The sequence below is a fragment of the Panthera uncia genome (genome assembly GCF_023721935.1).
Source record: "Panthera uncia isolate 11264 chromosome B3 unlocalized genomic scaffold, Puncia_PCG_1.0 HiC_scaffold_1, whole genome shotgun sequence".
NCBI lineage: Eukaryota > Metazoa > Chordata > Mammalia > Carnivora > Felidae > Panthera > Panthera uncia.
The window spans coordinates 20,358,000-20,372,399 of record NW_026057582.1 but is presented as its reverse complement, the minus strand read 5'-3'; the positions used below and the strand labels follow the sequence as shown (position 1 = coordinate 20,372,399).

The 14,400-nt window shown below is 35.1% G+C and overlaps 1 long non-coding RNA gene across 3 annotated transcripts in view; it reads right to left on the bottom strand.

Moving 5' to 3' along the window:
• LOC125909287 (uncharacterized) overlaps nt 1–14,400 on the bottom strand; it is a 70,771-nt gene that overhangs the window by 54,946 nt on the left and 1,425 nt on the right. The window lies entirely within an intron of this gene.

Genomic DNA, 14,400 nt, shown 5'->3' with positions numbered 1-14,400 from the left:
TAACACTGAACCTATAAATTAGTTTTTAAAAAAAAAGAAAATGAAAAGAAAAAAAATTAAATATCACTTATGCCAAGATATGACTCCCAGTGACCAAAGATGAGACTAAAACACAGGGAGGTTTTTCAAAAATAAGCTAAATTTTAGTTCTTGGTTTGAATTGTTTGAAGAATGGTAAGAGTAGAGCCACACTAGTAGTGACTTGGATGGTCATTTCCAATATTCTGCTTAGCTCATATTAAAATGCATAGCTCTGATAGTTTTGAAAAACTAAATGCTTCTAAATGTTAAAGAAGGTCTTAAATAAGTGAATGGATTTGCTTGGGAAGCAGATGCTACCATTTCATATTAAGCGCAGACGAAAGTCTTGGCCCTTTGTCCTTGGGAATTGCAATGTCTGCAACAAGATCCCTGTTACCTTTCCTGCAATACCAAGTGTTCTCCAATGAAAGGATGTTGGAGGGAGCTGTAATTAGACTCGACAGGAGTTTAATGTATTGACGACCTAACACTGATTTGATTTTATATTTGCATTGATGATATACACTTATACTTGATTTCCCTGAGTCTGACACCTTTATTGGAATATTTGCAGAATAGAAAGGAATGGCTTACATGGAATATGACAGCATAGTTCAGACAAGATGGAGGCTTTCTACACTGATGTGATATGGCATCTGAGGAGCTGGTAACTACTAGACTCAATCTCACCATTAACTGAACAGGAAAGTGTTGCATTCTTGAGATGAGCCAGTCTGACCCCATGCACAATCCTGTCTTCATTCATGACATATCTGGGGCCAGGTGGTACACACAGAACCTGTTATCTCAAGCCACACGTTAACATAAACTAGAAAAAAATGAATGGGGGGGGGAATCATGCTATGAGATAAGAGTAGTGTCACAGAGATGACGATGACTCAAGGAAGGAATGATAGGGCCTGGTGTAGACAAAGGCAAACATTCCATTCCATGCTTTTGTGAATTTATTGTAAGCACAAAGGATAATCAACTTTTCCTCGAAAATGTCCTCCCTTTTTTTGTTCGGCCATAGAAAATCCAAAGTGAAGGAAGCCAGATCAATACCTTTTTCTTTTACTCTCAGTATATTGTTTTGGTTTTCTTGGCACCTTTCCTATCTTTATTGTTTGAGCTGGTTGAGCTTGGGTTTCTCTAACTTTCAGGCTAAGACATCCTGATATAGGAATCAACTGCCATACTATATTTAAAGAAGGTTTGTTATAATAGGTAATTCTTGAGCTAGCAGTTCATATACAAGTATAATATATGAATGTGTTGGGCATTTAGAGAGATTTTCTGAGGGGTAGAGGGCTTGCAGAATATCATTATCAATTAAGAGGGAGAAAACGTATAAGCTGGTGAGGGTAGGTTTTTTTTTTTTCCAGCAAGGCCTTGTTTGGAGATGAGGGCAGAGTGCCTAATAGTTGTGGTTCCTTTGGTAATTTATAACCTAAGTAATACTTAACTGCCCCTCTAAGACTTATTGCTAGAAGTTCCTGTATCCTGACACGTACCATCCGCAGGACCATGTCTTTTGGTGAGTCACTGCCTTGTGGCCAGTAATTATAGTCCCTCTAAAAACACCCAAGAAAAGTCTAACCTCTATAAAAGGATGAACCGTTCTCCAAGTTAAAGTCTGGTGCCAAAGATTATCCGGGTATAAGTATATAAATCATCAGGAATATTTCTTTTTAAAAATTTTTAATGTTTCTTTATTTTTGAGGGGGGCAGGGGCAGAGAGAGAGGGAGACACAGAATCTGAAGCAAGCTCCAGGCTCTAAGCTACCAGCACAGAGCCTGACGCAGGGCTCAAACTCCCAAACCATGATATCATGACCTGAGCCGAAGTTGGATGCTTAACCAACTGAACTACGTAGGCACCCCAGGAATATTTTTTAAAAATGTAGATTCCTCTTGGAATTCATCTGTGGGCAGAAGCAGAGAACTCCTATTTTTAACAAGCAATCCAGATGGTTCTTAAGCTTACACCTACATTTCTAATCAATTAATTTGGATATTAATTTTCAGACTTGAGACATCATTAGCTGCACAAAGTCTTCCTCAAATCTTATTCCAGTGTGCTGATATTCATCACTGTTAGATCTATACATGGGCATCCTTTATAGGCATAACTATAAACTAGTCACTAAGGAAGAAGAAAAAGATCCTAGTACAGAAACCAGAAATAGAAAAATTCAGCAGTAAGAAGTACCAGTAAAGGAAATATAAATATTTGTATAAGTGTGTGTATTATGATATTATTTAAATGAATGTGTCTGATCTTATAAACAGATTTGATAGTTATATTTTTCTATATTTCTATAGAAATAGAATTTCTATTTCTATATTTCTAGATATTAACTACATAATGATATTTATAGAAGAAAGTTTGAAGGTCCATGTGGAATCTGGGAAAGGAATTGAGGACGGGACTTGAAATGGGTGCTACAGAACAGAGTGATGTTAGTTAGCGTTTGGATGTCTAAATCTGAAAGTTCTGTGTTAACCATTTTTTTAAATATTAAAGAAGAGTTTTGCACATTTCAATGTTAATATTTTTTTGAAACGTCCTTTAGAAGCATTTCTAAAGAATGAGTTTAATCTGACTTCCCATGGGGTTTACTACCATGTCTCAAATGCTCTCACACAGTCAATTATTGTTTTGCTTCACAATATTTTTGTTTAAATGCTTCAAAAGATCTTGTAGGCTCAATGCAAGAGCATGCATGCATGTTTATATACAGAAGAGCATTTTATTTCTCATGTTATAGATTTTAATTACATGTACTAACTCACTGGAGCTGCCATGCTGCTTTTATTTGTGGAAAACAGAAAGCATCTTCTGAAGCAGGACTCAAGCCCTTTCTTTGCATTTGCATTTGTCCTTGGACCTCAGATAGGATGACAGTCTTTTCTTAACCAAAAGGAACATAGGGAACTTTTATGTATTTAATGTTTCATGTTCATAGCTTACAAAACTGTTACTGAGACTGCAGTCTGGGTGTCTGGTGCTATGTAAGGGAAGTGAAGCAGTTATTATGGTCTGGCAGCATGGAATGTACTGCTTTGGATTAAGTGTTTATTACCCAGAACATAAAGGATGTTGGCAAAGGTACTACTGGAGCCTGCACAAACTATTAAAGAGATTCTCAAGACCTTCTCATCTGTCCATGTATATATTTTATGTTATTGTAGGTCAGCAGTGGGAGATAGAGTCCACAGTGAAAACAGTAATTTAGGGTCAGGCAGCATGGAGCTAAAATTCTTATTCCCTTTTATATGATATGTGACATTTGGTCAATTACTGAATCCCTCTTGATCTCCGATTCCTCATTTAAAAAACAAGAATAAGTACAATTACATAGAAGACTGAAAATAAAATGAGTTGAAGTATGTGCCAGGGGAGAAAGTAATTCATAGGTGAGTATCTTTTGATATGATGGATTACATTGATTGGTTTTAAAATTTGAAACAAACTGGCATTTCTAGGATAAATGTCTCTTGATCATGATGCATTATCCTTATATTGCTGAATTTGATTTGCTAATATTTTGTTAAGGATTTTTATCTATGTTCATAAAGAATATTGATCTGCTGTTTTCATATGATGTCTTTGTCTGCCTTGGTTATCAGTATAATATATGTAATATAATATAATGTGTGTATAAAATATATCACAATGTAATATCGGCTCCATAACATTTAGAAATATTCCTTATTTTGTGTAAGTTTGGTCAAGATTGACATAATTTCTAGATAGAATTCACCAGTGAAGCTATCTAGACCTATATTTTTTGAGGGAAGATTTTAAATAACCAACTTTATGTATTTAATAAATATAGTAATATTCAAATTATCCATTTTTCTCGAGTTAATATTAATAATTTTTGTCCTTCAAAGACTTTTTTGTAAAAGATTTTTTGGCATGAAATATTCATAATATTTCCCTATCTTTTTAGTATCTGTAGGCTCTGTATTGATATCCCTTTTTTCATTCCTAATATTAGTAATGTGTATTTCACTCATTTCTTCTTCTTTTAGGTAAAGATTTAGCTAAATAATATTGATTCTAGCTAAAGACTTTTCAGTTTCAGGGATCCTTGAAAGATTTAGCTTCTGGTTTAGATCATTCTTTTGTTTAATTATTTCTCCTCTACATTTTGGATTGGATAATTTCTTTTGATATATCTTCAAATTCACATATAATTTTTTTTCTGTCATTCAATCCTGCTGTTGAACTCAGCTAGTTGAATTTTTACCTTTAGTTATTATTTTTCAGCTTTGGAATTCCTACTTGTTTTTAAATTTTTCTTTTAATTTATTTTGAGATCTCCATGTGCTCACTTATTATTAGCACATTTTCTTTTAATTCCTTGGGAAGATTTTCCTTTAAGTTTGGAACATACATATTGTAATTGCTTTAATTTTTTGTGTATTTTATCCAGCATTTGAACTCCTTTTTTTTCTCTTCTGATTATGAGTTACATTTGTCAGTTTATTAGCATGTCTAATAATTTCAACCGAAAGCCAGATACTAGATAATTCATTGCAGTGACTCTTAATTCTATTTGTTTTTCTGGGGAGTTGCTGGTTTTATTTGTTTGTTTGTTCTAGGAGGTAATGAACTTTCCTGGTCCTCAAATGTGAAATCTATCTTCTCTGCCGTGTGTATCCACTGATGTCTCCGGTCATTCTTGTCTAGCCTTGGTCCCTAGGGGTCTACATTGTGCTTGTGTAGTTCACAAGTCAGCCAATGATTTAGACAGAGGCTGTTTTCAGACACCAAAAGCCAATAAATCTTTTTTTTTTTAAGCCAAAAAAATCTTCTATCATCTGCTCCTTGAGCTGTGGATTGAGGAATGCATTCAAAATGCAGCAATTTTTCAAATTTCTTCAAGGCTTTAATTTTCACTGGGCTCTTTGTCCTGCTTGCATACATATTTTAGAAGTAATTCAGGGATGTATGTAGAGCTTATCTCAGTCTTTCTATGATGAATATCTTGATTCCAACCTCCTCTATTTTGGTTTCTAGTTGTTGTGCTTTGCACCTTGAACCAAATGTCTACTTCTGGCAAGTAATATCGTGATTTTCATCCTCCAAGTTGGAGATGAAAACAATCCATTGTAGAAAGACCAAAGATTCATCTTTCTTAATCAATGAAACAGCAGATTTGGATGAATAAACACTTTGATGAGTAAGCACTTCTCAAGTTGCTGCCTGTCTTTGGTCATTTCTAGTTCGTTCTTGAAGTGATTATTTTGAATAATTTCAGTCTATTTTAAATTCATTTTCTGTTACAGATAATTACCTGACTCTTTCATTATTCTATTGCCAGAAATAGAATTCTGATTTTTAGGATTTAATTTTGTACATTTTTGAAGTAACTAGTTAGTGCCAGGCATATAGCAGGGACTTGATAAATGCTAACTCCTTTAATCCTATTATGAAGCACCGAATATGGCTAGATGGTTTAAAAAAAAAAAAGATTATTTTAAGGTAAGAAATAGAGGTATAGCATTGCTATTTTGGAGATAGGTAATGGCAAGCTGTCTTCAAAAAATCCTTGGAGTTTTAAATAAGGAGACTGAAAACAGTTGGTTAAATATTTTCAAAATGATTACCGTACATGCTTATTGACCAAAGTTATTTGATGAGACATCAGGGTCAAAAATTCTAGGGAATTTCTCTATCATTTCATATATCATATTCTTTGACCAACTTTACATAATTTATGAAGTGGAGTTTAGTCACTTATTTTGAACATTATGTCTTGCTCCTGAGAATGAAGTTGTGCTAAATTTCAGTGGATCTTCATTTGTGTAAGCAAGCTTTAAGAGACCTTGTTTCTGAAAGCTCTGAGTCTCTGAAACACTTTCTGCTGGTCTTATACAATACTTATCATTCAATAAGATAGCATTGAGGCATCCTTAGGAACAAATTATCTATACAAAGAACCTTAAGATACTTAAGACAGAAATGTCAACAAAGAAATATAAGTTGAAGATATGAATTAACAAAAGTCATTAAAACTAGAAGGAGGAAGAGGAGGAGGAGGGGGAGGAGGAGGGTAAGGAGGAGGAGGGAAGAAGAAGAAGAAGAAGAAGAAGAAGAAGAAGAAGAAGAAGAAGAAAAGAAGAAGGAGAAGGAGGAGAAGAAAGAAGCAGAAGGAGGAGGAGGAGGGAGAGGAGGAGGAGGAGGAGAAAGCAGCTCATATTATTGCCTGGAATGGCTGCTGAGTTAGTTCAAAGTCTACCTATAAAATTTAGAAACTTAAACAGTTGAAGATGATTCTTCAGAATCATCTGCCCTTAACAACTTTTTTTTTAGTGTTTATTTATTACCCTTAGCAACTTTTTTAGTGGTAGAGAATAAAATTAATATACGAGATAACCTACATAAATAGTTAAACTTCAAAGAAATGTAAATACTGGTTAAAAGTCACATGGAGTGGTCAAACTTTACACTCTGCCATCTGTTTTCTAGTTGGACTTTATTTGCATCACTCTTGATATGGTATTATTAACCATTTATTTTTTTTAACTTTTTAAATATATTTAGTCATGTCAATGACTTATTCAATTTATTAGAAATATATGCCTTAAGTAAACTTTGAAATCAAGCAGAAAGTGGACAGAGAGAGAGAGAGAGAGGAGAGAAAGAGAGACAAACAAAACAAAAAAACAGAGAATGAAGAAACAAATGAACATTGGAGAAAAAAGAGAAAGAGAGGCAAACCATAAAATAGACTCTTGGCCAAAGAAGACAAACAGGGTTGATGGAGGGGAGGTGGATGGGGGAATGGGTTAAATGGGTGATGGGTATTAAGGAGGGCACTTGTAATGAGCACTGGGTGTTGTATGTAAGTGATGACTCACCAAATTCTGCACCTGAATTGAATACTACACTGTATTGTATGTTAACTAACTGAATTCCAATAAAAACTTGAAATTACAACTTCCTTGCCACCCCCCCCCCCCGCCCCAAATAGAGAATTATCAATGGGGAGGAGAGAGAAGATGATCGGAATATGAAAAAGGTTAGTATTTTTTAAACATTTTTTTACCTAGAAAAAATTGTAAAGAAATAATTTATTTCCTATGTAAAGTAAGAAAAAAAAAAACCTATTCTTTTTTTTTTTTTTATTTATTTTTTATTTTTTTAAAAAAATTTTTTTTTTCAACGTTTTTTATTTATTTTTGGGACAGAGAGAGACAGAGCATGAATGGGGGAGGGGCAGAGAGAGAGGGAGACACAGAATCGGAAACAGGCTCCAGGCTCCGAGCCATCAGCCCAGAGCCCGAAGCGGGGCCCGAACTCACAGACCGCGAGATCGTGACCTGGCCAAAGTCGGACGCTTAACCGACTGCGCCACCCAGGCGCCCCCAAAAAAACCTATTCTTAATCAAAGTCTACTAGGGATGCCTGGGTGACTCAGTCGGGTAAGCGTCCAATTTGGCCCAGGTCATGATCTCATAGTTTGTGAATTTGAGCCCCATATGGGGCTGTGCGCTGTCTACACAGAGCCCACCTCATGTGCTCTGTCCCTCTCTCTCTCTGCACCTTCCCCACACTCTCTTTCTCTCTCTCAAAAATAAATAAACATTTAAAAATGTCTACTAAAAATAATACCTTCCAAAATGTGTTATTATTTTGCAGCATTTTACTTCTGTGTTAGTTCAAACAGATATGGTAAGATGAGATAGAGAAGGTATTAAGGAAAAGAAAAGTAATAACTATTTGTGTCATTGATCTGATAATATAGTTATAATTAAAGATATTCTTATTTCTTTAGTTCTTTCTTTTTTAATTTTTTAATGTTTAATTCTTTTTGAGAGACAGAGAGACCGAGCACAAGTTGGGGAGGGGCAGAGAGAGAGAGGGAAACAGAATCTGAAGCAGGCTCCAGGCTCTGAGCTGTCAACACAGAGCCCAGCGCAACTTAACCAACTGAGCCAACCAGGTGCCCCACTTTCTGTAGTTCTAATTAGTTCATTTCTGAACTTGCTTTCTCCATGATGTTCCTACCATATGTTTTTTAAGCATAATTTTGTGCACTTGCTGTTTGTTCTTATAATGATCTTTAATTGGTGTCTCCTGGGTGGCAAAGTTATTGGTGAAAAATATAATTCTGTGAAATTTGAGGTTTATTGTTTTAGTTTTTCATCTTTCCTGTTTTCCCAATGCCAATGTCAATGGTGTATTATAATGTTGTAAATATGCTGATCCAACTGTTCCAAAGTCTGGGAACTTGAGAAAGACAATTTATCTACATGTATTAAATAATCAAAATAAAATCAATTTGGCTAAGCTTTTTGTTTGTTCCACTCAAGAAACACGATTTTGAAAACAAAATAAATGTATTTGCATTGTCGTTTAGCATGCTTGTTAAGAGCTTATTGTTTGAAAAAAATCATAAAAGTCATTTTATGAAAACAGAATTCTCCATCAACATATTAAACATGAATATCTTATTTTGAATATGTATGTGATTTTCTTACAAGTAGTATATGACAGAGCACAAGTAACAAAGACAGATTTAAGAAAATAAAGAAAATCAGGAGATTTTCATTTCTTTTCATTTCTGGAATTTGCTCCATGAAACCAGAATTTAGAAACATGAAATATAAGATAGAACTTTTTGCTTAAAGATTTCAAATGCTTTTTGAATGTGTCTCTTTTTATCTCTTACATTGAATGATACCTTGTACCTTCTTGAATTTGGCACTTGATGAGTTGTACAGTTAGGAGTCAGAAAATGTGCATTTTGAGGTGTAAGGCAATAGGAGATGAGTAAATGAGATATAAATGTGCTTGAGAAACCGAATCACTCTAGGGACTCCTATACAAATCTTGAAAATATATAATTTTCCTCCTATATACACATTAAGGAACATCTTCAAATCTAATATCATATCTATGTCAAAAATGTGCCTTTAGTGGAGAAAACATGCTTTAATTAGATGTGTTATTACTCTATATTTACTTTTTCTTTTCCCTCACCATATTCTAAGTGGAATTGAAATTGCAACGCCTAATGTTGAAAATTTAAATATATATAGCTTTAACATTTAAAATGCAGCAAAAGGGTCTTAAAATTTCTTGGTTGCCACTCGGTCACTAACATGTAAATTATTGTCTTAGTTAAAATACCATGTAATGAAACATTTTTCAATGTACATTTTTAAGTCTGGGGGAAGATAATTAAAATGATCAATTAAATTTGTGTTTCAGTTTCCAGTTGCCTGGAGAAGATCTTTTAAAAGCTGTCACATTCCCCCTCCCCACCAGCCACATACACTTTCTCTCTTAATCTTATAAAAGCTAAATAAAAGAAACAGAATTGAGAGATAAGATCAAATGTTTTCAATGCTTAACCTATAAAAACTAACAAGAGCTATTGATGACTTTGTCTATGGTATTAAAGACTAGATTGAATCGAACAGTGGTTTACTGCTTGACAGGCAGAGTAATGACCAAACACAAATGGGAGGTTTCTTGGTGTAAATTACCCAGTTTAGACTCTAGCTGTCAACTCTCACTAGTTCTGAAGCTGCCTTTAATCTCTGGTTTGGATGCAAATTCAGTTGGAGGCAATTTCTGAAAACTTGCCCCCTTAGTCCTACTACTTGATAGCTCTTCACCAGCCACATTTGTGCTAGCTTTCCTGGGCTGGTTTTGGTACCTTTCCAACCACCCTCATTCTGACTTGGCCATATTCAATCAGAGACAAAGGCCTTCAAATAATAGGACTATCTTATTTTCTTCCTCATGACTAATAATAATTAATAATGATTGAACACTTAGTCATGCCAGACACTGAGCTGGGACTACAAAAGCTTTGTCTTTATCCTCATGACACCCCCATGGTGTAGCCATATTTACTATTGATGAGGAAACTGAGACCTGATACTTGCCAGAAAGTCACCCAAGGGGTAAATTTGTCTGAATCCTAGACCGATGCCATTAGTTGCCACTCCCTACTGCCTCTATCGTGTCTGTAGTATCAGGAAATGAGTTCTTCCATTCTATGTGAGAATAAAACAATTTAGTATATTCTACTCATGGCTTTTCAGAGTGTCTTATTCCAGTTACAGACTCTCCAGCATACAGACACATCTAACCCATTTTATCACCACATTTCTCTGTCATTTGGTGAATCATCAACTTCCTCTTCCTTGCAACTTCCTTCACTTCAAAGCCCCAACTTTTTGTTCAGAAACTCTCTGCAAAATAGTTAACTCCAGATTTCCCCCCCTGCAGATCATCCATTTTTTTCTCAAGCCTGCCTAGTCTGACATTGCCTTTCTTTGCTTCTTATCCTTGGGCTGTTTTATACCTAGAGACTAAAGATCAAAGTTACAGGCTCTTCCTTGATCTTCCTCTGTAGGGTTTCTATTTCAGCCTGTGTAGGATTATTGGTGAAAGAAAAATGGACAGTTACTTAAAGATATTTAAGGCCACTGATGAAAAGAAAAGGAGAGAGACTTGAAATACTATAGTACCAAGCTTAGTGGGCAATTATCCATCACAGACTTTTAATAGTAAAGAAGTGACAAAAGACCACATAATCTTAGCTCCCTTATTTTATGGATGATGAATCTGGAGTCCACAGTGGTAACTAACTTGTCTAAAATTTCTGGGTAGTTAATGCTAGTTAGTGGCAAAATCTGGGATTAGTCTCCTACATTCAAATATATATATATATATAATATATATATATATAATATATATTATAAATATAAATATAAATATATTATATATATATATATATTATATATATATATAAAGTAACACACTGCTTTCTTATTTCCATTGATTTGGTAGCATTTATTCATCTGTCATATATCTATCTATCTGTCTATCATCTATCTATCCATCCATCCATCGACCCACCCATCCAGTGTGTAACTATAAGTAAGGGCATGTTTACCAAGGACATGCTATGTTCAAGGTAATGCACTAGAAGCTTGTAAGAGTCACAGATATAAGTATAACATGATCTTTATTCTGAATGACCTGGCATCACCATATGACCCAAGACACAGACACATATGAGTAACCATATCGCAAATCTTGATATATTCATTCGCTGTGTGGGTCAATAAGCAACTTCATTGATGTGAGAAAAAAATGAAACATTTATTTTGCATAGCACAAGGTTTGTGACTAATTGTTCATCTAGTTTATGAAGTCTAGAGATAGGTAAAGGTAGATGAATACTAATGGGTTCTCATGAACTCAGGCAAGGATATGTGTACTCAAAGTGATGACCAGGAGATAGAAGTTTTGTTTTTTTCTTCTTGTTTGTTTTTGCTTATAAATCATGACCTGGTGGAGATAAAAGATAGGATACTAAGAGAAAAAGTGGCTCACAAAGCCAGAAATGTTTATTCCTTGGAATATGCAGTGAAAGAATGTCTTCAACATCATGACAATTCAGACTTTCTGGCACCATTGTTTTTGAGTGTATTGTAGCAGAATTATTATTTTCAAGTCTTTCTGGAAGTTGGGATAAGGGCTACGTTCATTGGGTTATGTGAATCAACAACCTATTAGTAATTGAATACTTATTAGAAATAGTTGAAATAGATTACTAAGAGACTCATACTGTAAAAACTTATAAGGATGTGGATTGGTATCAGTCTCTTAGTGGTTATACATTAACATGATAGTTGACTTCATCAAGGTGATATGAACTATTCAAATATTATATTGGTCCAATGATATGACTGTTTGACCATGTAGCATGATCTGTTGTTACAAAATGAGTGATTTAAAGATTTTTCTTTGAGTCTGTATTTTTGTTTTTCATCAATATATTTTTTAATTAAAAAAATTTTAATGTTTATTTTATTTTTGAGAGAGAGAGAGAGACAGTGCAACCAGGGGAAAGACAGAGAGAGAGAGGGAGACACAGAATATGAAGCAGGCTTCAGGCTCTGAGCTGTGACCTGTTGGCACAGAGCCCGACACAAGTCTCAAACCCACGAACCGCGAGATCATGACCTGAGCCACAGAAGTCAGACACTTAACTGAGCCACCCAAGCATGCCTCTTTCATCAATTTAAATGAGATCAAAACTAGTTGAAAAGTTTAAGAGTCAGTGACTTAGCATGTCTACTTTAAGGAACATTTTGAGATGTGAGGAAATATCTGGTTAGTTTAATTCACTATTTTATATGTTTATGAGAGAACGATAGACAAAGGACATCTCCTTTCAACTTTCTCAGTTGTCCTAAATATATTAATATATTAAGGACCTGTTCTATAGAAATTCCAGATTTCACCTAATCTAGGAGTTATATATATTTGTGGTTCTGGACACTTAAAAATGTGATAAAAGGCTAAGGATCTGTTACTCCCATCAGAATTTACAGAAGACAACCCACTTAGGTCTCAAGGTGTTTGAAATGTTAAGTTGGTCCCCGTGTAAGAACTTCTAACAGAGTTTTTTAAAGAATCCTTTCACCCAGGACAAACAGTTGCACCTATACTGAAGGAAAGGGAAAAACAAATATGCTGTCCTAACTTTTTAAAAAGTTTTTTCTTTTAAGAAAAGAGCCCCAAATGGCAGATGATAAGTGAGTAGGGCTGATTTGATTAAAAGCCAATTAAATAATATAAATTTAATAATTATTTCTCATATACATGATTGCATTAATAATCTATTCTTATTCTGAGAGAGTAAACTCCAAATCTTAGTGACTTAATAGGACTGAATTTACATGGTGTTTAAACTGTACAAGATAAGGAAGCTTTACTCAGAGGTCCAAGGGGATGGCAATTTGCTATCTTACAGCATTTCACCTGGATACACACCTTCCTGGCTCACTGCTGTGAGGAAAGAGAAACTAGAGAATTGCACATAGATTTCTTTCACTATCTCAGCCAAGAGGTGACAAACACCACTTCCAATCACATTTTACTGGGTATAAATACTCACATGAGCAGCCACAAATGCATGGGGCCAGGGAAGTGTAATCCTCCAGTGTGGCCAGAAGGAGAGAGTAACTGGATATGGCTATACATTAGAAGTCCCTAGTAGTGGTGCAAGAAGCGAAAAGGGACACTGTTCCCTCTCTCCAGGTATCTACCCAAAAGGATAAAATGAGTATACCTAAAAGGATACTATCAGGGTAATACAGTTTAGGATTATGAGAACAACAAGAACAACAACAAATTGTAGAGTGACAATATATTCTAGGAGAAGCCGCAGAAGGAATCTAGTTGAATATTGTTGAGGAAAATTAAACCGTGTCAGTGAAGTTGGCACTTTCGGTTGATGAGCAAAGCTGTTACTGATGGACCTTGACATCTCAAATCATAGGAAACTCTTTTCTGGGGCCATCTTTGAATTGGTCACGTTATAATTCAGGCTTTTCCTGTTGTGCTTTAGGTGTCAGGCTTTGAGAGCATTGAGAATTACAATGCCAAAGATGGCAAGCTATTTCCGTTCTTATTTTTTTTCTGGCGCTGTTAATTTATTAAAACAATGTTCTGACATAATACATGATGCCTGAAAGAAGTATCACTGCATTGAAATTCAGCAATATGCTGTAAATATGTAATTTTTGCTATTCCAACTGTTTTAGCATCAGACTTTCTAATGAGTCCAATGAATAACAAATAAGTGCCAAAAAAGAATAATGTCTACCATTTAAAGAATAATCCACTATATTTATTCTAGTTCCCTTCCCTGGCAGGAAGAAGGGTCTCCCCAGACCGCACACATATGTGTATTCTTGCAGCGATCGGTAGGTACAAATACTTCTCATTGATCTAGGAATTAGGCATCCGGCAGTTCAGCCTTCTTGAACATACATATTAAGGGTGCAAAAATGAGCTCCAAGTGGTGAGAAAATTTGTTACCACAAAGCTTGAATACTATTTGATGGCCATGATATAGAGCAACTGTTAGGCTTTCTCCTATAATCCTAGGTATTTGATAGAAGTAAACCTTCAAGCTTGACTGGTCTTTTCTACTATTTGCATCAAATAGATACCCAAGATAGAAATTAAAGTCTGGGTGACACTTTAATGACACTTAGATGACACTAAGACCAACATAGTGACAAACAGGACAGAGAATGGAGTTCTGGTTAATTGCCAGAAAAGTCTATCGGTGACTTTTAAAGTAAACAGCAAAAGTTCAACTTAAACCAGATAAAACAATTTATTGAATTATGCAACTAGGAAAACACCCATGGTATGGTGGCCATCAGTCACAGTGCAATCAGGATGTCAATTCTAGAATCCTCTTAGCTTCATAACCCTGTGTTTGGTTTTATCCTTAGGCTGGCTTTTCATAGCTCAGAAATATGATGCCAGCAATGTGCTTTCAAATTCACATTTGGTGCATATAGCTTCTCCCCCTGCCC